The 24,960-nt window shown below is 42.0% G+C and overlaps 1 protein-coding gene across 1 annotated transcript in view; it reads right to left on the bottom strand.

The window, feature by feature from the left end:
• Window positions 1–24,960, bottom strand: part of IQCH (IQ motif containing H) — a 280,207-nt gene that overhangs the window by 36,468 nt on the left and 218,779 nt on the right. The window lies entirely within an intron of this gene.

The following is a 24,960-nucleotide window of genomic DNA, read 5'->3' as shown; positions in this document are numbered from 1 at the left end:
AAAAGTCGGTCACATGTTACTTCTTCCCTCTCCTGTGGCAAATCAACCTTCATTGCCCTTGTCATCCTCCATCCTCATAATGAATCCAGAAGCACCCCCGGAATCCTCCTCAGTTCAATGTTCAAGAGATATCGTCGTCCTAGTCCAAGGTAAATAGGCATAGGCCCTGCCATCAGGAAGGTGAAGACAGGCTGGGCACAGTGTCTTATCCCTGTAATCCCAGCACTTTGGGAGGCCGAGGTGGGAGGATCACCTGAGACCAGTCTGGCCAACATGGCAAAACGCCATCTCTACTAAAAATACAAGAATTAGCCAGGCATGGTAGCATGCACCTGTAATCCCAGATACTTGGGAGGCTGAGGCATGAGAATCGCTTGAACCCAGGAGGTGGAAGTTTCAGTGAGCCGAGATCGCACCACTATACTCCAGCCTGGGTGGCAGAGCAAGATTCCGTCTCAAAAAAAAAAAAGGTGAAGACAGATACATACATATCCAATTAAACAATACAGTGTTATGTATGATAAAATAATGGGATGGAACAAAGTACTATTGAAGCAGAAAGAAAGGACAGAATGGGTTTGTCTAATGACATCAGGGCTGCATCATGAAGGTGACATTTGAGCTTTAAACAAGCAACAAAAACACGACTGGCCCCATGTATCAAGTACCTACAGTTTTTATGAAGCTGGGTGCTTCATAAACCTCTCTGATCTCTGTGGCAGCCTGAAAAATAACAAGCCCACGTCACATATGAAGAGACTGAGGTTCAGGGAGGTACCCAAGTCCACTGAGTTAGGAAGTGGTGGTGTTGGGATTTGAATCCAATTCTACCTGACTCCAAATCTACCCTCTTCCCATTTCCTGATCCTGGCCCAGCCAATCCTTATCCTGTATAACAATTCTCCAGCGAAATTAAAAACTAAAGTTGCAGAGGATCAGAACATGTTTGTGTTTAATATAAGACATGCCATGAAAATGTCTTGTGGAGAAAACATGAAGTATTTCTGGAGTATGCTGTAATTAGCAGTAATGCATTTTCACTGTAGGAAGTTGGAAACTAACACATTTTCATGAAGACTTGATTAAACAGTTTTTCCTCTAAGAAGGCCTACATTTGCCCCACTCACCAACGCTGTGTGTTAAAATACATAATACATCTGCCCTAGAGTGGACTCCTCTCAAACAAATCTAGCAGTGAGTGACTTGAGTAAGCATTGAATGTAAATGGCATCATTATAAGGATATTAAGAGGTCAAGCTGTCAAGGCCCCTTGCTAAACTGAAGCTAATTTCAGGAGTCATATTCGCACAGTAATGCCCTTTTATAATAGCAAATAAATCACATTTGCAACAATTGTTAAAAACTAACTGCCAAGTATCTGTTGCAGTTGTAAATATCCTATTTGTCAACCTAAATATTTCCTGCTGTATGGCATGAAATGTAAATCAGATGAGGACAGCTACTTTCCCTTAATATGAGAAAGTGAACTTGCTATTCTTGCATGTCAGACTTTTTTTTTTTTCAGAGTTTCTATTTTTATATTTTAGTGTCCTTGGTCAAAGGGAAACATATGTCACATTATTAACATTTATGTTAATAATATTAATGCTTTCGTAATAAGTATTTTAATAAGAAGGCAGCACAGTGTAGGGAAAGAGTGAGAACCAGGGAGTCAGAGAGCTGAAATCTGGCCCTCACAGTGGGAACTGGAATGAGTTGGTTAAGCTCTCTCAATCTCAGTATTTTTTTTTTAACTTTTAATTTATTATGATTATTTTTGAGACAGAGTCTCACTCTGCTGCCTAGGCTGGAGTGCAGTGGTATGATCTCAGCTCACTGCAACCTCTGCCTCCCAGGTTCAAGTGATTCTCTTGAACCACAAGAGAATCGTGTGCCACCACACCTGTCTAACTTTTATATTTTTAGTAGAGATGGGGTTTCACCATGTTGGCCAGGATGGTCTCGAACTCCTGACCTTGTGATCCGCCCGCCTCAGCCTCCCAAGTGCTGGGATTACAGGCATGAGCCACTTAAGTGCAAAAGGAGTAAATGATAATACTACACAGGATTTTGGAAACAAATGCACATGAAATTGCCTTATAAATTATAAAGTTCAGTACAGGCTGAGTGCGGTGGCTCACGCCTGTAATGTCAGCACTTTGGGAGGCCGAGGTGGGAAGATTGCTTGAGGCCAGGAGTTCGAGTTCATCCTGGGCAACATAACAAGACCCCAACTCTATTTAATAAAAATAGGGAAATAAAATTAACCAAAAAAAGTTCATTACACATGCTTTGTATGATTACTAAACATTTCCTTTCAGAGCAGATTCTTAGGAGGCACACTGTCCGTTGTCTATGTTAGCTATTAGGTCACCCCTTTAATAACTTTTCCCCATATGTAATTGTTCTATTCAATCTCGCAACAACTCAGTCCAGTAGGTGGGTAGGTTTGTGCAAAGCTGGTATTACTCTATTTCCATTTTACTGATGAAGATACTGAGATAAAAAAGCAGCCTCACAGTTTGCCTAAGATCATAGGGCACAGACCACAACTCCATGTTTCTAGAGCTGAAATACTTTTGCTTCCTCTGGCTGCCCTAACCCCTTGGTTTTCAAAGGAAACAGGAGGACAAATTTTCTTAAGCCTTTTCCTCAACAGCAGGCTTGCCTGATTTGCTCAGATAATTGTTCTGTTCTCCATCTGGTCTTTCCATTGAAGACGCCGCCTGAGGCATGCTTGTTTTGTGCACAGGGGTTCCTACCTCCCCCTCTAGACTGTCAGCCCTTTAGGGGAAGCTGCCAAGTCTTTGTCTTCCTGCAGCACCTAGTGTCTGGGGCAGGGCATGTGGCAGAGTGCATTCGAAATTCCAGAGTTTCACTGTGAACTCCTCCTTCGTAACTTTTAGGGAATGAGATCCAGGTGCGTCACTTGAGGCTGGTTTCAGACTCAAATACAGCCAATATTCACTGAGCGCTTCTTCCGTGCCAGACTCATGTGTTCTCACACCTCTCATTTAATCCTATTCACGTATCTTTAGTAGAGACAGGGTTTCACATGTTGGCTAGGCTGGTCTCCAACTCCTGACCTCAAGTAATCCACCTACCTTGACCTCCCAAAGTGCTGAGATTTAGGCATGAGCACCGCACCCAGCCCATTTAATCCTATTCGTGATTTGGTACTCTGATGTTAACTTTAGAACCTAATCTCTCAGCACTAGGTATCCTTGTCCCACTTTAGGTGATCCATGATGGGGGCCTGAACAAAGCACTATGAGTGGGCATGGGGGACGTGGATGGGTTTAAAGTGTTTGCACGGTGGCTTCGGCATGACTTGATTATGATGACTTATAATAACTGGCTTGACAGGTTAATTGATTAGATGTGAGGGTGAGGGAAAAACATCACTGAAGTTTAGGGCTGGAAAGACCCTTAAAAATCATGGAATACAACCAGGCGCAGTGGCTCATGTCTGTAATCCCAGTACTTTGGAAGGCTGAGGCAGGCCAATCACCTGAGGACAGGAGTTTGAGATCATCCTGGCCAACATGGTGAAACTCTGTCTCTACTAAAAATACAAAAATTAGCCGGGCATAGTGGCGGGTGCCTGTAGTCACAGCTACTTGGGAGGCTGAGGCAGGAGAATCACTTGAACCCAGGAGACAGAGGTTGCAGTGAGCCGAGATTGTGCCACTGCACTCCAGCCTGGGTGACAGAGTGAGACTCTGTCTCAGGAAAAAAAATATCACCTAATACAGTCAATTTATAAATGGAGCGACTGTGGCGTGAAAGGTGAAGTGGTTGCCCTAGGTTGCAGAGTCAGATGCCAAAGGTGAGTGATGAGAACCTAAGGTGTCTCAGCTGTCAGTCAGAAATCACTTGTTGCTAGTTGTTTGACTGATTGATGATATTCAAAGGTCATTTTGTTGAAAATGGTTAGAATGCTAGAGAGATTTATACAAAGGTCTTAAAAGCACAAGGAATACAAAAAATAATCATCTCAGCATTACTTATATCACTGGAACACTGTCGCTGTCCCAGCATTTTGGCAGTGGCTAAAAAGATTATGACACATCCAAGTGATGGGATAGTCTGATATAATTAGAGATAGTGGCTGTGACTTTTGATGATTTCAGAAGACGTGTAAAACAGCAAGAAGAGGACAGAAAGTTACATGAGCAACATGACTTCAGCTTTGCAAAACTAATATATGTGGAAAAGACTAGATGAGAATCTCACAGAATGTTACTGGTCAATGTTAACATTAGCAGAATCATAACTGCAATTGTATACAGACGTTCATGTATGTTCTACAGCTGTGCTATTGAATATGGTAGCCACTAGCCATATGTGGCTCCTGAGCACTTGAAATGGTACAAATACACATCAGATTTTGAAGACTGAGGATGTACAAAAGAATGCAAAATATCTCATTAATAAGAAAGTGTTAATAATAAGACTGCTGCCTTGACCTCCTGGGCTCAAGCGATTCTCCTGCCCCAGCCTCCTGAGTAGCTAGGACTATAGGTTTGCACCACCAAACCTAGCTAATTTTTTTTCCTTTTTTTTCTTTTTCTTTTTCTTTTTTTTTTTGTAGAGACAAGATCTTGTTGCCCAGGCTGATCTCAAACTCCTGGATTCAAACGATCCTCCCACCTCAGCCTCCCAAAGTGTTGGGACTGCAGACCTGAGCCACTGCGCCTGGCCGAATTCTATTCCTATTGGACAGGTTGTAAAGAAGTGCATTGTGGCCGGGCACAGTGGCTTACGCCGTAATCCTAGCACTTGGGGAGGCTGAGGTGGGCAGATCACGAGGTCAGGAGTTCGAGACCAGCCTGGCCAACATAGTGAAGCCCTGTCTCTACTAAAAATACAAAAATTAGCCGGGCATGTTGGTGCACGCCTGTCGTCCTAGCTACTCAGGAGGCTGAGGCAGGAGAATCACTTGAACCCGGGAGGTGGAGGTTGTGATGAGCTGAGATCACGCCATTGCACTTCAGCCCGAGCAACAGAGTGAGACTCCATCTCAAAAAAAAAAAAAAAAGTACGTTGTAACCTGCAAAGAAGCAGGGCCAGTGGGGCAGGGAGGGCAGAGATGCTGCAGAGGCCCCTGCTCTCCACTGTCCTGACTCCTACTGTGCTGGATGCCATGTGAACACAGCTGGATCAGGAGGCCTGGTAACATGACAGCCAGTAGACAGGGCAGGAGTCAGGCAGAGGTGAGCTTGCCCAGAATGGTTCTGTTCCCAGGATCTGGGCTGCAAGCTTTGGGATGACAATGTAGTGATCTGCTTCTGTGTGGGGAGCGGTGGGAGAGAAGCCCAGTTTTGAGCCCCTTTTGCCTGAGGTGTTCTAGGCAGATGGAGGCTGCTTGCTCACCCCTGCTGCTTCTGCCTCTTTCTGGTGACAGGCAGGATGAACGGGTGGCAGAGCACACAGATGTGGGCAGATGTGCTCAGGCCTTACATTCTGTGCAAATAAAGTTCTTAGCAAATGGTTTGGTGTTGCCCCTTGCCACCCTTCTCTCGTGGACAGCAAGGCACGTATGGGACTTAGAGACTGATTTATGGATCAAATAACACTCACTGAAGAATCAGGATTTCCAAGCTTTACAAATCCACAGATGCTCTGCAGACTCACCTCAAAGTTTTCTTGTCTTTTTCTCTTTTTCTTTTTGTAAGCGGAAGAACCAGAGATTCCAGACAGGATAAATGACCCACTAAAGGCCCCAGCTTTCTGTATCAGGGTCTGTGACCCACAAGAAGTTGCCTCTCTGGGCCACACTTTCCTGACTAATCACTCACTGGGGATAGTAGTCTGGGTGAATCCTCCCTCCGGTGCCTCCAGATGTATCTATAAGGCTAACAGGGAATTGTGTGTATTTATCATACTGCGGAGGATTTTTTAAATGACAGGCCCTCCAAATAAGCCAACTCTGAGACACGCAGCACTGAGAATTCCCCCACCCCAGAAATGGCATCAGGCCTTCAGAGCAAACTGTGATACATGGCCCATCATGCTCAATAGCTGGTTGGCCAAGGGATGTGGGAGTCACCTCTCTGCCCATGTTGACAGCGTTCACATCCCCAATCCAACAGAAAATCTAGCATTGGACCACTTGATTTTTTTTTTTTTGAGACAGAGTTTCGCTCTTGTTACCCAGGCTGGAGTGCAATGGCGCGATCTCGGCTCACCGCAACCTCCACCTCCTGGGTTCAGGCAATTCTCCTGCCTCAGCCTCCTGAGTAGCTGGGATTACAGGCACACGCCACTATGCCCAGCTAATTTTTTGTATTTTTAGTAGAGACGGGGTTTCACCATGTTGACCAGGATGGTCTCGATCTCTTGGCCTCGTGATCCACCTGCCTCGGTCTCCGAAAGTGCTGGGATTACAGGCTTGAGCCACCGCGCCCGGCCCCCACTTGATTTTTTTCTAGAGCAAGACCAAGCACTCCGTCATCTGCCCAGCTCCTCTGGTTGGTGGAGAATACAACCATGGGTAGGCCATGGTTCCCTCTATTTTTACTGGTTTGGCTAAGTACAGAGCCAAGGGCTTATTTCCTTCTTACAGCTGTGGAGGCTGGGAATGCACTGGAGGGTGCTGAGTGGAGGAGTGATGTGAGCTAACTTATGTGACTCTGACTGAAGTGACAAGAGCCCATGAGGGGACAAGGATGGAAACACGGAGTCCCGTTAGGAAGACTTGCAGTCATTTGGGTGAGAGACGATGGTGGCTGGACCACTTTGGTAACTGGAAGGTGGGAGAAGTGGTTGTATTATAGGTAATTTTCAAAAGTAGAACCAAAAGGACTTATTGGTGGATTGGATATGCAGTATGACAAAAAGGAGTCAATAGTGTCTCCAAAACTTCCACCTTGAAGAAAATGGAAGGATGGTGTTACCATTTCCCACTGGGGCAGAATGCTAGAGGAATAGCTTGGAGGGTAAAATCAGGATTTCAGGGTTGGGGGTGTTAAGTTTGAGATGCCTTTGTTAAACCATGTTATAGAGGGTGGGTTGGAATCTCAGGCACCTTTTCTTTTTTTGAAGCTGTAAAATCAGGAGGATGCACGTGGCTAGGCTCTAGGGATAAAACAGAATCAGTTTCTGGGAGGGAAGCAGCTTTTTCTCTGCTCTCACTTCTGGGCCTGGGACTCAAGATTCTCCTGGGTTGGTGAGAAGTGAGGTCTATAGGACCTGAGGCCTTACCCAGGGGACGAGGCAGAGGCAGCTCAGCCCACTTCTCATCACATTTAGGCCAAGATGCAGTAAGGCAGAGAAGGATGGGGCAGCTTGGTAGGGGAAAAGAGGCAACAGCAGCTTGAGGGTAATGGGATTGGAAGGGACTGTGGCTTGGGAGAGACGGATGGCTTTATTAGGACAGAGAGTGCCCTGGACCAGAGTCACAGGACCTTGCTGGGAGTGCTGGCCTTGTGGTCTTAAGCAATTTCTTTCCCCTCTCTGGGCCTGTTTCCTTGTCTATTAATACAGGCCTGATGGGATCTATCTCTTAGCAATATGTGTGGATACGGTGGCTAAATGAGACAATGTGTGAGACTATTACTACAGAGGCCTGGCAGACACAAATCTGTTTTGGGTCCTGACCACTTCTTCCCCATCTGACTGTTGGGAGCAGAATTGGAACAGGTGTAAGAATTCACTTGGTTCTTGACTTCCATATCTTGCCTGCTTCTCAGAGACAGGGAGCACATTTAACTCTTTGCAGATGCTATTTAAATACAGGCTCCAGAATCCCAGCTATTATAAAGATAACATGTTTTCTTAGGCAGTGACTAAACGACATCTCCTTTTCCCACTTGGATCACTGAATCTCAAGACAGCATGGAGCTCACCATTGTGGTAAACAGCACACCTCATGCTTAACTTTAAAGGAGGTGGTACACCCCACTGTAAGCATTTTCAATTAGTAAAATATTAATGTGATTATGACATTTGGTAAGAGTTGTTTGCATTCCATTAAAATGCAATAGGCCCTCGGCTTAAGTCAATAGGCTGAGGGGAGAGCAGCCTCTTGGCTTGTTGCCACCTGGTGGCAGCTGCTGGGATAGCCTGGCCTTTTGGAGAAGTGAAGAACAGCGGTTGTCGCTGTACAGGGCAGTCACCCTGGTCAGCAACCAAGCCTCTTGGTTTTCAGCTTGGAAGCCTTCCCCTCTGTCTCTATTAATCCTACTTATCTTTCTAGGCATGACTTAAATCACAGCTCCACGAAGCTATCTTTGAGCAACTAGAGCTTCCATCTCTGTACCAATCCCCCTGGACACTGCTTTCTATGGGGTGTTTGGGGTGGGTGGGGTAAGAGGCTGCAAACCATCCATGCCCCACCACCTAGCACTCAGGGCCAGGCGTACTTAAGGCTTCCATGATTTTCAAAGGCCTTCAAAACTTTTGGATTCTGAAAAAAAGAGTTCCTGGTACCCAAATATAAAAAGAAAACTGCAAAATAACAATGTTTTAAAAATATCAACAAAACGGAACATGACAGTCACGTACAACACACTTATATAGTTATGTCTAAATCACGTTCCATGATTATCCTCATGGAATAGATGAAATGGATTTCAGTACATTTGATATGATGTAGGGTGGAATCTCTAAAACTAAAAACACTCGGGGCTCAGGGAGGTCTTAACCAGCACTGTCCTGGAAGACTGAGTATGATCTCCATCATTCCCATCTCTTCATTTTATGGGTGAGCACTCTGAGAGGTGAAAAGACTTCTCAGGTCCCATATTTAGGGGAGGAAGGAGAATCAAAGCCCAAGTTCCTGACTTCCAGGCTAGTTCTTTCTATGGCACTGAATTGCCAGCATGAATAGATCAATATTTCAGAGTGCCAGAAGTTTCTCTGTGACTTTGGAAATTCTTTCAGGATATGCAGAAACTATATCTAAAATGAATTTGAGGATCGAAAATGGAAAATCTTGAAACTTAAACTTTCATCAGCAGCAGCTATATTTTTTACCTTTGTAAAAAAAAATCACAAATATTTTAATATACTTTTTCCTTCTCTGCTTCCTTGTCTGAGTTTCTTCTGCATCCTCTATAAATTTATGACCCTACCTGTTACTTCAAGACCGATGGCTCAACTGCTATTATTTATAAAAATACAGAATTACATACTATTTTTTTTTTTTTTTTTTTTTTTTTGAGAAGCAGTCTCACTCTGTCACCCAGGCTGGAGTGCAATGGCATGGTCTTGGCTCACTGCAACCTCCGCCTCCTGGGTTCAAACAATTCTCCCGCCTAAGCTGCCCAAGTAGCTGGGACTACAGGCATGTGTCACCATCCCCAGCTAATTTTTGTATTTTTTTTTTTAGTAGAGACGGGGTTTCACTATGTTTGCCAGGCTGGTCTCAAACTCCTGACCTTGTGATCCACCCACCTTGGCCTCCCAAAGTGCTGGGATTACAGGCATGAGTCACTGTGCCCAGCACTCATTTCAAGTATTTCTTTGCTTTTTTTATTATAAATTTTTTGAATGCTACTTTATTTTGACATTAAGCATGAATTTATAATAAACATGAAAACCCAATTTTTATAACCTATTTCAGGTTTCTAGGACTAGTAATTGTATATGCTCCCTCTATGGCAATTCAATATAGTAATCCCATACTGTAGATAGTTATTGGCCCTTTTCAATTTCCATGCTATAAATGGCAGGGCTGGTGAAGAATTCTCTTAGTTCAGAAGTGCTCCTTTACTGTCACTGCAAATGATCTCCAAAAGGCTTCTGTGAGGATTTGGAAAGCTGAAGAGCTCTTGTTCTGTAGATCCCATTGGGGAAGATGCCTGTGAACAGCCTTTGACGACCATCGTGCACAGCAAAATCCTCTCTCGGTAAGGATGAGCATGTGGTATTGGCCCTAATTGGTGGAATGAGTTGCCTACTCAGTTCCCCTTTCCTTCCCGGTTTTCTAGACAATTCTAGGAAACCAGAATTTTTCAATAAAGAACCTTAGTTGCAGGATATATAGGCAAAAAATATGGACTGTCAGAGCTATGGCCTTAGAGTTGGTCTAGTCCAGTCCCCTCAAACCCTAGGCATGAGGCTCACAAGGGGAAGAGACTTGGTCAGGAGCAGAGTTCAGACCAGAGTTCAGAGCCCTTGAGTTCAAATTCAAGGCAAGTGTGTTTATTCTGGGAAATTCCTAGAGTGGAGAATGAGACTGAGAGCAAGAATCTCTCTTTTTCATACCTACACCCTGTACAACACCTAGCACAGCACTCCTGATAGAAGTAGTGCCCAATCAATCTTTGCTGGGTGATTCAATCAAATAACACAAGGGGAAAAAAATCTTCCTTGAAAACACAGAAAAGAGATGCTCCTTACAAGGATAGTTGGATTCAGTTATCTGAGAGATGGATCTGGATTCCATGACTTTGCCTCTGTTGTCTACAGACTCTGGTGTTTGAAAGATTCAGCACCCTGTCAGGCTAATAGGACATCCTTTTGAATGGCAGCAATCTTTAGAAAGCTTCCTTGAAGCTGCCATGTAGGACAGACTCAAGGAGGGAGATGTGGAAAAGGAAAGGGGAAGGGAAACTGATGCAGATGAAAGGCCTATTGAGTGCGAGGCAGTGTGGTAAGTACTTGCTCATGTCATCCTCTGAACAACCTTATGAGGTAGGTATTCATACTCCCATTTTATGAAGGGAAAATGGAGGCGCAAATAGCCCAAGAAATGTGCCAAGTTCCACAGCTCAGTGGCAGGGTGAGGATGAAGACCCAGGTTTGCCTAACCCAAAAGGCCAGGTTTTCTCTACCGTGCTTGATCCTGGTGATTGCTCTCAGCCTGGCGAGGGAAACAAATGCTTGGCAGAATGTGAGAGGGCACTGCGATGCTGGCAGCCACAGCAAGAAGCTCCCCCAATTGCCAGAGATCTCTGAAGCCAGGGAAGGCTTGTGATTTACTGTGGGACTGTGGGCAAGTCACTTAACACCTTTCTGTCTCACCTTTCCCATTATTTGTCTCTAAAGCACTTTAAAAGCCTGTGATATAGGAGCTGTGTAAGGACAAAGAAATACTGTCCTTTAGTACAGGCAAAAAGCCAAGGTTCCTACCTGCGATCAATAAAAATCCTGTGGCACTTTCCAGAAACATGTGGGTGGAGCTTTAGGGCCCTGGGAAAAATTTCAATTGAGTAGCTGCTGGCTAAAAGGCACCCTGGAGTTCCACCTGAGTAAATGTTCTACAGTCCTGGCTGACCGGTAGGTGCTTTGCTCACTATGGTAGGCCTCTGTTCTGCTGAGCTTCACCCCAGGGGCTGCTTTTAACTGAGAGGCCCCCTCTGATCCCATTTGTCCCTGGGTTTGTTTTCTAGCAAATGAAAGAAATGGCATTAAGGTGGTATTTTCTTCCTCCCTTCCTCTTTTCTCCCTCCTCCTCCACCTCTTCTAAAATTCAATCCACTGTTTCTCAATGTACAGCTTCCTCTCAGGAGAATACACTAGAACACTATTTAGTCATGGCAGATAAGTGTAAATTCTTAATTTTAGCTCTACCTGTATCTGCTAAGCATTTAACACAGAATCTTTGAGGCAGTTTGTAGAAAATAATCGTGAAATTACTTTCTTCAAATTTCTTTCATTAACCAGTGAATAAAAAATATAAAATCTATACGTTGGTGCTGTCCCTCAAAATCTGGGATAAAATATTCTTTGGTATGCCATAAGTCTTTAATATGAATGGAGAGGAGAGAGATCCAAGATGGCTGATCACTAGCAGCTCGGGATTGTAGCTCCCAGAGAAAGTGCACAGAACGAGAGGATGCCACACTTTCAGACGAATTTTTGTTACCCACAGACCGGAAGATTCTCAGCGGAGGAGCCCCACGGGTCACCAGCGCGACTCTTGTGGCCGGCGTCGCAGTTTTGCCAGCGCCCTGGCACGGCGGTTCTTGGTGCAGGGTAAACGGGACTGGGTCCCCTTTTGATCGACGTTTGGAGCTCCGCAAAGGCAGAGTCACCCATTTACCTGATTGAAGAAGGGACTCAAGAGGGAAGCCAGACCGGAGATTCCTGGGCAGAAAAGCACCATGAATCTTAATGCCACTGTTTTGGCTGGCGCAGTGGGCTGCTCAGATTTTGGCACTGGGAATCAACAAGTTGGATGTCCACTCAGAGACCTAATTTGAAAGTCGGTAATCACAAAGACGACAGGTGGATAAATTTACAATCATGGGAAGAAACCAGCGTAAAAAAGGCTGAGAATACCCAAAATCAGAATGCCTCTCCCTCTACATGGGATCACAGTTCCTCATCAACAGGGGAACAAAGCCTGATGGAGAACGAGTGCGTTCCATTAACAGAGTTAGGCTTCAGAAGGTGGATAATAAGGAACTTTAGTGAGCTAAAAGAACATGTTCTAGCCCAGTGTAAAGAAACTAAGAACCTTGAAAAAAGGTTTGACGAAATCCTAACGAGAATAGACAATTTAGAGAGGAATATAAGTGAATTAATGGAACTGAAGAATACAATACGAGAACTCTGTGAAGTATGCACAGGTTTTAACAGTCAAATTGATCAAGCAGAAGAAAGGATATCAGAGGTCGAAGACCAACTTAATGAAATGAAACGAGAAGACAAAATTAGAGAAGAAAGAGTAAAAAGGAATGAGCAAAGTCTCCAAGAAATATGGGACTATGTGAAAAGACCTAATTTACGTTTGATAGGTGTACCTGAATGTCATGAAGAGAATGAATCCAAGCTGGAAAATATTCTTCAGGATATTATTCAGGAAAACTTTCCTAACCTAGTAAGGCAGGACAATACTCAACTCCAGGTAATACAGAGAACACCACAAAGATATTCCTCAAGTAGAGCAACTTCAAGACACATAATCGCTAGATTCACTAGGGTTGAAATAAAGGAGAAAATTCTAAGGGCAGCTAGAGAGAAAGGTCATGTTACCCATAAAGGGAAGCCTATCAGACTCACAGCAGACCTCTCACCAGAAACCCTACAAACTAGATGAGAGTGGGGGTCAATATTCAATATCCTCAAAGAAAAGAATTTTCAACCCAGAATCTCATATCCTGCCAAACTAAGCTTCGTAAGTGAAGGAAAAATAAAATTTTTCACCAACAAGCAAGCACTCAGAGATTTCATCACCACCAGGCCTGCTTTACAACAGCTTCTGAAAGAAGCACTATACACAGAAAGGAACAACCAGTATCAGTCATCCCAAAAACTTACCAAAACGTAAAGAGTATCTCTATAATGAAGAATCTACATAAATGCCCCAATCAAAGACACAGACAAGTAAATTGAATAAAAAGTCAAAATCCATCCGTACGCTGTATCCAGATCTATTTCACAAGCAACGACATACAAAGACTCAAAACAAAGGGATGGAGGAAGATTCACCAATTAAATGGAGAGCAAAAAAAAAAAAAAAAGAAAAACAAAAAAACAGGAGTTGTAACTTTCGTCTCTCACAAAATAGACTTTAATAGTAACAAAGACTAAAAGAAACAAAGAAGGACATTACATAATGGTAAAAGGATCAATGCAACAACAGTAGTCAATGATCATAAATATGTATGCACCCAATATAGGAGCACCCGGATACATAAGACGAGTTCTTAATGACTTATAAAGAGACCTGGACTCCCGCGCAATAATAGCGGGAGACTTTGACACCACATTGTTAATATTCGATGGATCAACGACATAGAAAATTAACAGAGACATCTATGATTTGAACTTAGACCTAGAATAAGTAAACTTAGTGAATATTTATAGAATTCTCCACCCCAGGTCCACAGAACATACATTTTTCTCAGTATCATATTTTATCTCAGTTCATATCATATCTCAGTTACTTTACTTAGAATAACAGTCTCCAATCACATCCAGGTCACTGCAAATACCTATTTTGAAAGTGACCACATAATTAGAAGTAAATCACTCTTCAGCATTTGCATAGCATTTCACAGACTTAAATGAAATATTGCTTGGCTGTTTGTTATTTTCTTCCCTTATTCCTTCCTGTCTCCACTGTTAAGCACAATTATTGGCATAAAAGAGGTTTTTAATACCTATTTTTAGATTGCATTCCAGCCTGGGCAAGAGCAAGAATCCTGTTCTCTCTCCCTCTTTTTCTTTCTCTTTCTTTCTCTCATAAAAAAAAAAAAAAGGAAGAGTAATAGGAAAAGGATCCTAAACTGTAGAACTTCTTGAACAACTGGGCAGTTAATGCCACTTATATTGTACAAGAGGTGAATCTGTCATCCTTTCTTGTCAGTATAGTTAAAGATGAGACCGTCTAAGAGAAATGTGTAAAAAAAGAAAAATGCTAGAAATAGGTACAGATTCAGTAAGGTGGAAATGGACAAATACAAATTCAAAATTTAATAGCTTAAAAACCATAGTGGGAATGTAAGTGATTTAATTGTAAGAAAAAAAAGAAACCTTAGAAATAATAATGTAGTGTAAACTTTCTAGGAAAAATATATATATATGAATGGAAGTTTCATAGTGCCATTTCTTTGAGAAATGTCTTTTTTTTTTTTTTTTTTGAGACGAAGTCTCCCTCTTGTCCCCCAGACTGGAGTGCAGTGGCAATCTCGGCTCACCACAACCTCCGCCTCCTGGGTTCAAGTGATTCTTTTGCCTCAACCTCCCGAGTAGCTGGACTACAGGCATGCGCCACCATGCCTGGCTAATTTTTGTATTTTTAGTAGAGATGGGGTTTCACCATGTTGGCCAGGCTGGTCTCAAACTCCTGACCTCAGTTGATCCCCGCCTGCCTCAGCCTCCCAAAGTGCTAGGATTACAGGTGTGAGCCACTGCACCCAGTTGAGAAATGTCTTTCTATTGAGCCTCTTTAGAAATGTCCTTGTGTCCTGCACACTTCTATTTAACTTCAGGAACTTAGCTGCCATCACACGGCATCTGAAACATGCTCCCTCCAGTCTGGGGAAAAGTTGCAGGGGAACACAGTTGTCCTCCCTGGTGGTAACTGCCAGTGATAGGGGAACTCCATGTTCTTCTTTGTATTTCCTACCTGTGTCCTCTGTATGGGATGTGAATGTTGTTGAATTATTTGGACTTATATGGTTCCTAACTTTACCTGATCAAGTTCCAGTGGGTGGGTTTAATAGCATTTACCTATTAAGACATTTATGGAGACATCTACAGAGATTAAAAAATTAAATTTCGTTTAATTACTGCAACAGGCCGGGCGCAGTGGCTCATGCCTGTAATCCCAGCACTTTGGGAGTCTGAGGTGGGCGGATCACCAGGTGAGGTGTTTGAGACCAGCCTGGGAAACATGTGAAACCCTGTATCTACAAAAAATACAAAAATTAGCTGGGTGTGGTGGTACGTGCCTGTAACCCCAGCTACTCGGGAGGCTGAGGCAGGAGAATTGCTTGAATCCGGGAGACGGAGATTGCAGTAAGCAGAGATCGCACTACTGCACTCCAGTCTGGTGACAGAGCAAGACTCTGTCTCAAAAACAAAACAAAACAAAAAACAGACATAAAGTAGGTACTCTGGGGTGGGATAGGAATGTAACATGATAGGGGAAGACAAAGGCTTTAAGAAGAGAAGCAATTTCATTCATTTATTTATAAGGGCTCGGAACAATAGAGAACCCAATGAATCTTATGTTTAAGAAAGCAAAATGGCCGGGCGCGGTGGCTCAAGCCTGTAATCCCAGCACTTTGGGAGGCCGAGGCGGGTGGATCACGAGGTCAAGAGATCGAGACCATCCTGGTCAACATGGTGAAACCCCGTCTCTACTAATACAAAAAATTAGCTGGGCACGGTGGCGTGTGCCTGTAATCCCAGCTACTCAGGAGGCTGAGGCAGGAGAATTGCCTGAACCCAGGAGGCGGAGGTTGCGGTGAGCCGAGATCGCGCCATTGCACTCCAGCCTGGGTATCAAGAGCGAAACTCCGTCTCAAAAAAAAAAAAAAAAAAAAAAAAAAAAAAAAGAAAGCAAAATATATGCTTAAAGGAATATACATATTGCTAAAACAATTCCATTTATGCAAAAGATTCATGTAACTTGATAAAGGTTTTCAGGGACTTTAAAGGATTTTAAGTGCTGTGTTAGACTGTACTAGTAACAGATGTTCAACGACGTGTTTAAGTTTTTGTTTTACTGAAAAAGCAATGGATTATCTGATATTTCCTTTTTAAAAAAATCATACCAAAGTCACCACTTTCTAAGTATAATTCAAATTCATTATTTCTAAGAAACATAAATAATTTAAAATGACAGAAGGTCTCCTAAAAATAAATATTACTATGGTGGAACTAGAAGATTTTGTTTGCTAAATATCCCCTTCAGAATCCCAGGCTTTTGTGTCACTTCTTGTTCTTTTTCTATGAAGACAGATGGTGTCAGTAATTGCCTATATATTTAATTAAGTTAAAAAGCTACATAGTAAGGTTTTGGCAAAAAAGTTAGAAATTTTGTGCTATGAGAAAAGAAAGCAAAGGAAGCAGAAATTGGTAGCATAAGACACCATTCCTCACCAAATACATATTTTGATATCCCTATGGGTTGGAATGTGAGATTGCATTTTATCAAGCTAATTATGAGAATAACGCCATTTATCTTGAAAGATAAAGCCCATAATATCTAGATGGCATTTATCTTACACTTTGACCAGCTAGATGAGAATGACTCTACCTGTTGTCCCCATCACCTCCTACCTTGACCCAATACTTAAGGGGTTGTTCTAAACTCTTCTGAGACGCAGGTTTCTGCCTGGGATTTCTTACCTAGCAGGCTAATCATTGTGAAATTATTATGGGGGAAAAAGCAGTAGCTACTTGTAGAAAGTGGTTTGGAACTGACTTAACCATTCTTGTGGTGTCTGTTTTCAATGTTTCCATCCCGTGAATCCACCTTCTGGCTTAATGGCAATATGGTGCTCCCAGCTGTGGTGCTGTCTATGGGCTGCACATTTAAACTCTTAAAGCTTAAAAATGGCTACCACAACACTGATTTTATTCCATTTCACTTAGTCATTAACATTTAATGATTACCTTATGTGCTGAGCACAAGGATGGAATATATTTAAAAAAATAGGAGATGTGTTTTCTGGCTTTAAGCTGTTCAACTCAATTCAACAAGCATATTGAGGACATTATAAGAGAAACATACGTTTTCTTTGGTGATAGTGGTGGAGGGGGGAGGATATTTACAAAGCAAGTCACTATCAATCCAGTGCAGTACCACAGTGAGTATCTGTTGTGAGAGAAAGAAAGAACGCAGGTTTGGCAGCCAAATAAGTCATGGTGTGAACTCTGGATTTGCTACTTAATAGCTGTGTGACCTTGAACACGTCACCCTAGCCTCAGTTTCCTCATTTGTAAATTAGGGATACTGCTGCTTCTCAGGAGGTGAGGATTAGGGTTACTACATGTAAAATACACAACAGAGTACTTGGTACATGTCAAAAATACAGTAAGTAGTTAATATTATTAATAATTAGTCTGGCCATCAGTGCCATACTTCAGATCTGAGCTAGGGCTTAGAGGATGAAGTGGCACTTGAAGGGGGATTATTAAGGTGAATTTCCATATGAGTTGGACTTTGAAATATGTTTTGAAGGAAGAGAAGTTGCTTATCAGCAGAGAAAAAAGGAAAAGCAAATTGTAGGAATGAAGGCAATATGTGGGAGGTAGGATGATAGTGCATTTATTTTATTTTATTCTATAAGTTATTGGGGAACAGGTGGTATTTGGTTATGTAAGTTCTTTAGTGGTGACTTGTGAGATTTCGGTGCACCCATCATCCAAGCAGTATACACTGCACCATATTTGTGGTCTTTCATCCCTCACTCCCTCTCACTCTTCCCCTCAAGTCCCCAAAGTCCACTGTATCATTCTTATGCCTTTGCATCTTTATAGCTTAGCTCCCACATATCAGTGAGAACACACAATGTTTGGTTTTCCATTCCTGAGTTACTTTACTTAGAATAACAGTCTCCAATTGCATCCAGGTCACTGCAAATGCTGTTAATTCATTCCTTTTTATGATGGCATAGTATTCCACCATATATATATATACCACAGTTTCTTTATTCACTTGTTGATTGGTGGGCATTTGGGTTGGTTCCATGATTTTGCAATTGTGAATTGTGCTGCTATAAATATGCATGTGCAAGTATCTTTTTCAATAATGATTTCTTTTCCTCTGGGTAGATACCCAGTAGTAGGACTGCTGGATCAAATGGTAGTTCTACTTTTAGTTCTTTAAGGCATCTCCACACTGTTTTCCATAGTGGCTATACTAGTTTACATTCCCACTAGCAGTGTAGAAGTGTTCCCTGTTCACTGCATCCATACCAACATCTACTGCTTTTTAAAATTTTTTGATTATGGCCATTCTTGCAGGAGTGAGGTGGTATTGCATCGTGGTTTTGATTTGCATTTCCCTGATCATTAGCGATGTTGAGCATTTTTTCATATGTTTATTGGCCATATATTGCTTTGGCTCTCTGGGCTCTTTTTTGGTTCCATATGAATTTTGGAATTGTTTTTGCTAATACTGTAAGGAAGGATAGTGGTATTTTGATGGGGATTGCATTGAATTTGTAGGTTGCTATTGGCAGTATGGTCATTTTCACAATATTGTTTCTACCCATCTATGAACATGGGATATGTTTCCATTTGTTTGTGTCGTTTATGATTTCTTTCAGCAGTGTTTTGTAGTTTTCCTTGTAGAGGTCTTTCGACTCCTTGGTTAGGTATATTCCTAAGTATTATTATTATTATTTTTTTGCAGCTATTGTAAAAGGGGTTGAGTTCTTGATTTGATTCTTCACTTGGTTGCTGTTGGGATATAGAAGAGCTACTGATTTGTGTACATTAATCTTGTTATCTGGAAACTTTGATAAATTCTCTTTATCAGTTCTAGGAGCTTTCTGGAGGAGTCCTTAGGGTTTTCAAGGTAAACAATTGTATCATCAGCAAGCAGTGACAGTTTGACTTCCTCTTTACTGATTTGGATGCCCTTTATTTCTTTCTCTTGTCTTATTGCTCTGGCTAGGTTAAAGAGGAACTATGTTAAAGAGGATTGGTGAGAATGGGCATCCTTGTCTTGTTCCAGTTCTCAGAGGGAATGCTTTCAACTTTTCCCATTCAGTATTGTGTTGGCTGTGGGTTTGTCATAGATGGCTTTTATTACATTAAGGTATGTCCCTTGTATGCTGATTTTGCTGAGAGTTTTAATCATTAAGGATGTTGGATTTTGTCAAATGCTTTTTCTGCATCTATTGAGATAATCATGTGATTTTTGTTTTTAATTGTTTATTTGTGTATGACATTTATTGACTTGCATATGTTAAACCATCCCTGCATCCCTGATATGAAACCCACTTGATCATGGTGTATTATCTTTTTGATATGTTGTTGGATTTGGTTAGCTAGTACTTTGTTGAAGATTTTAGCATCAATGTTTGTCAAGGATATCGGTTTGTAGTTTTCTTTTTTGGTTGTGTCCTTTCCTGGTTTTCATATTAGGATGATGCTGACATCATAAAATGGATTAGGAAGGGTTTCTTCTTTCTCTGTCTTGTGGAATAGTGTCAAAAGGATTGGTGCCAATTGAATGTCTGCTACAATTCTGCTGTGAATCTGTCTGGTCTTGGACTTTTTTTTGTTGGTTATTTTTAAATTACCATTTCAATCTCTCTGTTATTGGTCTGTTCACGGTATTTAATTCTTCCTGATTTAAGCTAGGAGGGTTGTATTTTTCCAGGAATTCATCCATCTTTTCTAGGTTTTGTAGTTTATGTGCTTAAAGATGTTCATAGTAGCCTGAATAATCTTGTATTTTAGTGGTGTCAGTTGTAACATCTCCTGTTTCATTTCTTAGTGAGGTTATTTGGATTTTCTCTCTTCTTTTCTTGGTTAATCTTGCTAATGGTCTATCAATTTTATGTATCTTTTCAAAGAACCAGCTTTTAGTTTCATTTATCTTTTGTATTTTTTTGTTGTTCTTGTTTCAATTTCATTTAGTTCTGCTCTGATCTTGGTAATTTCCCTTCATCTGCTGGGTTTGGGTTTGGTTTGTTCTTGTTTCTTTAGTTACTTAAGGTGTGCGCTTAGAGTGTCAGTTTATGTTCTTTCAGTCTTTTTGATGTGGGCATTTAGAGCTATGAACTGTCCTCTTAGCACCGCCTTTGCTGTATCCCAAAGGTTCTGATACGTTGTGTCATTATTGTCATTCAGCTCAAGGAATTGTTTAATTTCCCTCTTGATTTTGTTTTGATCCAATGCTCATTTAATATACATGTATTTGCATGGTTTTGAAGGTTCCTTTTAGAGTTGATTTCCAGTTTTATTCCACAGTGGTCTGGGAGAATTCTTGATATAATTTCAATTTTCTTAAATTGATCGACACTTGTTTTATGGCCTATCATACGGTTTATCTTGGAGAAAGTTTCATGCACTGTTGAACAGAATGTGTATTCTGTGGTTGTTCGATGAAATGTTCTATATATATGTTAAGTCCATTAGTTCCAAGGTATAGTTTAAATCCACTGTTTCTTTGTTGACTTTCTGTCTTGATGACCTGTCTATACCTATCAGTGGAGTACGGAAGTCCCCCACTATTATTGTGTTGCTGTCTATCTCATTTCTTAGGTCTATTAGTAATTGTTTTATAAATTTGGGAGCTCCAGTGTTAGGTGCATATATGTTTAGGATTGTGTTATTTTCCTGTTGGACAAGGTCTTTTACCATTAAAAAATGTCCCTTTTTGTCTCTTTTAACTGCTGTGGCTTTAAAGTTTGTTTTGTCTGATATAAAAATAGCTATTCCTGCTCACTTTTGGTGTCCATTTGCATGAAATTCCTTTTTCCACCCCTTTAAGTTTATGTGAGTCCTTATGTGTTAGGTGAGTCTCCTCAAGAAGCAGATGGTTGGTGAGTTCTTATCCATTCTGCGGTTCTATATCTTGTAAGTGAAGTATTTAGGCCATTTACCTTCCATTTTAGAATTGAAATGTGAGGCACAGTTACATTCATCGTGCTTTGTTTGCCTGTGTACTTCGGTTTGTTTTTTGTTTTGCTTTTTAAGTTGTATTTTTGTTTTATAGGTCCTGTGTTATTTATGCTTTGAAGAGGTTCTGTTTTGATGTGTTTCCAGGATTTGTTTCAAGATTTAGAGCTCCTTTTAGCAGTTCTTGTAGTGGTGGCTTGGTAATGGCGAATTATCTCACCATTCGTTTGTCTGAAAATGACTGTATCTTTCCTTCATATATGATGCTTAGTTTCACTGGCTACAAAATTCTTGGCTGATAATTTTTTTTTTTTTTTTTTTTTTGAGGAGGCTGAAGATAGGTCCCCAACCCCTTCTAGTTTATAGGGTTTCTGCTGAGAAAGCTGCAGTTAACCTGATAGGTTTTCCTTTATAGGTTGCCTCATGCTTCTGTCTCACAGCTCTTAAGATTCTTTCTTTCTTCTTAACTTTGGATAACCTGATGAAAATGTGCCGAGGTGAAGATCTTTTTGCAATGAATTTCCCAGGTGCTCTTTGTGCTTCTTGTATTTGGATGTCTAGGTCTCTAGCAAGACTGGGGAAGTTTTCCTTGATTATTCCCCCAAATATGTTTTCCAAGCTTTCAGAATTTTCTTCTTCCTCAGGAACATTGATTATTCTTAGGTTTGGTCGTTTAACATAATCCCAGACTTCTTGGAGGCTTTGCTCATATTTTCTTATTCTTTTTTCTTTGCCTTTGTTGGATTGGGTTAATTTGAAGAATTTGTCTTCAAGCTCTGAATTTCTTTCTTCTACTTGTTCAATTCTATTGCTGAGACTTTACAGAGCATTTTGCATTTCTAAAAGTGTGTCCAATGTTTTCTGAATTTTTGATCACTTTTTTCTTTAAGCTATCTATTTCCTTGACTATTTCTCTCTTCACTTCTTGTATCATTTTTTGGATTTCCTTCCATTGGGCTTTGCTTTTCTCTGGTCCCACCCTGACTAGCTTAATAACTAAACTCCTGAATTCTTTTTTAGTTAAATCAGGGATTTCTTCTTGGTTTGGATCCACTGCTGGTAAACTAGTGTGATTTTTGGGGAGTGTTGAAGAGAACTTGTTTCGTCATCTTTCTAGGGTGGGTTTTCTGGTTCCTTCTCATTTGGGTAGAATCTGACAGAGGGAAGGTCTAGAATCTGACAGGCTGAAGGCTGTTGTTCAGATTCTTTTGCCCCACAGGGTGTTCCCTTGATGTAGTAGTCTCCCCCTTTTCCTACAGATGTCGCTTCCTGTGAGCTGAACTGCAGTGATTGTTGTCTCTTTTCTGGGTCTAGCCACCCACTGAGTCTACCTAGCTCCAGGTTGGTACTCTGGGTTGTCTGCATATTGTCCTGTGATGTGAACTGTCTATGGGTTTCTCAGCTATGAATGCCAGCACCTGTTGCAGTAGAGGTGGCAGGTGGGGGATGCAATAGACTCCATGAGGATTATTAATTTTGGTGGTTTAATGCTCTATTTTTGTCTGGTTGGCCTCCTACCAGGAGGCAGTGATTTCCAGAAAGCATGAGCTGTAGTAATGTGGAGAGGGACTGGCGGTGGGTGGGGCCCTAGAACTCCCAAGATTATATGCCCTTTGTCTTCTGCTACCAGGGTGGATAGGAAAGGACATCAGGTGGTGGTGGGACTAGGCGTGTCTGAGCTCAGACTCTCCTTGGGTGGCTCTTGCTTTGGCTATTGTGGGGAAGGGGGGTGAGGTTCCCAGGTCACTGGAGTTATGTACCTAGAAGGATTATGGCTGCCTCTGCTGGGTCATGTAGGTTGTCAGGGAGGTGGAGGAAACCTGGCAGTCACAGGCCTCACCCAGCTCCCATGCAATCCAAAGGGCTGGTCTCACTCCCACCATGCCTTCCCACAACAGCCCAGAGTCTGTTTCCAGGCAGAGGGCAAGACGGGCTTGAAAACTTGTCCCAGGGTAGAAAGAAAAGGGCTTGGTTCTTTCCCTGCCTGTGAAGTCCGCATACCTGATTTGCACCCTCCCCTGAGTTCTGGCCAGGAGGTTTCTTGCCCCATTCGAGTTGTTACAAACTTTAGCTATAGAATTCCTTCTCGCTGTGGAGTTTCACCTCTGGCCACCCTCCTGTTGGATCCCTGTGGTGCTAGGCAGGAATGGACCAGTAGGGCATGCAGCGAGCTCCCAGGGCCTTTCTGCTGCTTCCTCTACCCCTGTATTTTGCTCAGATCTCTAAACTGACTCAGCTCCAGGTAAAGTGAGAAACTTCTCTTGCAAACAGAACTTCAGCTTCTCCGAGGGGGTATGTGTTTGGGAGAAGAGGGTCTCCCTTTCCTAATTCCACAGTTGGGGCACTCACAGTATTTGGGGTATCTCCCAGGTCCTGCAGGAACAGTCTGCTTCCTTCAGAGGGTCTCGATAATGCATTTATTGAATATGGAGCCACCAAGTTCATGTGTTCTGGAGAGTCTTGTGGACATGATCAATGAGAGAAGCAATCAGGGGTGCCATGTGCTGGGAGGGGGTGATTCAGGGTTGTCTTAAGAAATAGGCAAGGCCTTAAGCAAATTACCTTGTACTCTGCCACTCCAACATTTACATTACAGGTAAAATGAATATTAAGGATAATTTTGTAGAACTCTTACAACTCAATAATAGCAAAGACCCCCAAATAATCTGATTTAAAAATGGACAAAGGACCTGAGTAGACTTCTTTTTTTCAGACAGGGTCTTGCTCTGTCACCCAGGTTGGAGTGCAGTTGTACCATCTTGGCTCACTGCAACCTCTGCCTCCTGGGTTCAAGAGATTCTCATGCCTCAGCCTCTGAGTAGCTGGGATTACAGGTACACACCACCACACCTGGCGAATTTTTGTATTTTTAGTAGAGACAGGGCTTCACCATATTGGCCAGGCTGATCACAAACTCCTGACCTCAAGTGATCCACCTGTCTCATCCTCCCAAAGTGCTGGGATTACAGGTATGAGCCACCCTACCCAGCCAACTTTTTTTTTTTTTTGAGACAGAGGCTGGAGTGGTGCAGTGGCACAATCTTGGCTCACTGCAACCTCCACCTCCCTGGTTCAAGCATTTCTTGTGCCTTAGCCTCCCCAGTAGCTGGGATTACAGGCTTGTACCACCATACCCGACAAATTTTTTGTATTTTCAATAGAGACAGTGTTTCACTGTGTTGGCCAGGCTGGTCTCAAACTCCTAGCCTCAAGTGATCTGCCCACCTCAGCCTCCCAAGGTGCTGGGATTACAGATACGAGCCACCATACCTGGCCTGAATAGACTTTTTTTTAAAAAAACATACAAATGGCCAACAGGTATATGAAAGGTGCTCGGCATCACTGATCATCAGGGAAATGCAAATCAAACCCATAATGAGATATCACTTCACACCTCTTCAGATGGCTATTATCAAAAGACAAAAGATAAGTGTTGGTGAGACTATGGAGAAAGGGAACCCTTATCCATTGTAAGTGGGAATGTAAATTAGTACAGCCACTGTGGAAAACAGTATGGAGGTTCCTCAAAAATTTAAACACAGAACTACCATATGATCCACCAATTCCACTTCTGAGTGCATATCCAAAGAAAATAAAATCTCAAAGCAATATGCGCACCACTATGTTCATTGCAGCATTAATCATAATAGCCAAGACCTGGAAACAACATAAGCATCAGCTGATGACAGATGAAAGGATGAAGAAATTGTGGTATGTGTGTATATACACATTGGAATATTATTTAGCCTTAAAAAAGGAAATTCTGTCATTCGTGACAACATGGTTGAAACTGGAGAATAGTATGCTAATTGAAATAAGCCAGACACAGAAAAACAAATATTGCATGATCTCACTTACATGTGGAATCCAAGAATAAAACTTATAGCAACAGAAAGTAGAAAAGGGATTACCAGGGGTTGGAAGGTGGGGGAAATGGGGAAATGCTGGTTAAAGGATGCAAACCTTCAGTTATAA

This window comes from Aotus nancymaae, unplaced genomic scaffold (genome assembly GCF_030222135.1).
Source record: "Aotus nancymaae isolate 86718 unplaced genomic scaffold, 86718_ANA_hifiasm-v0.15.2.pri h1tg000003l, whole genome shotgun sequence".
NCBI classification, from domain to species: Eukaryota; Metazoa; Chordata; class Mammalia; order Primates; family Aotidae; genus Aotus; species Aotus nancymaae.
This window is presented reverse-complemented; position numbering and strand designations above follow the sequence as displayed.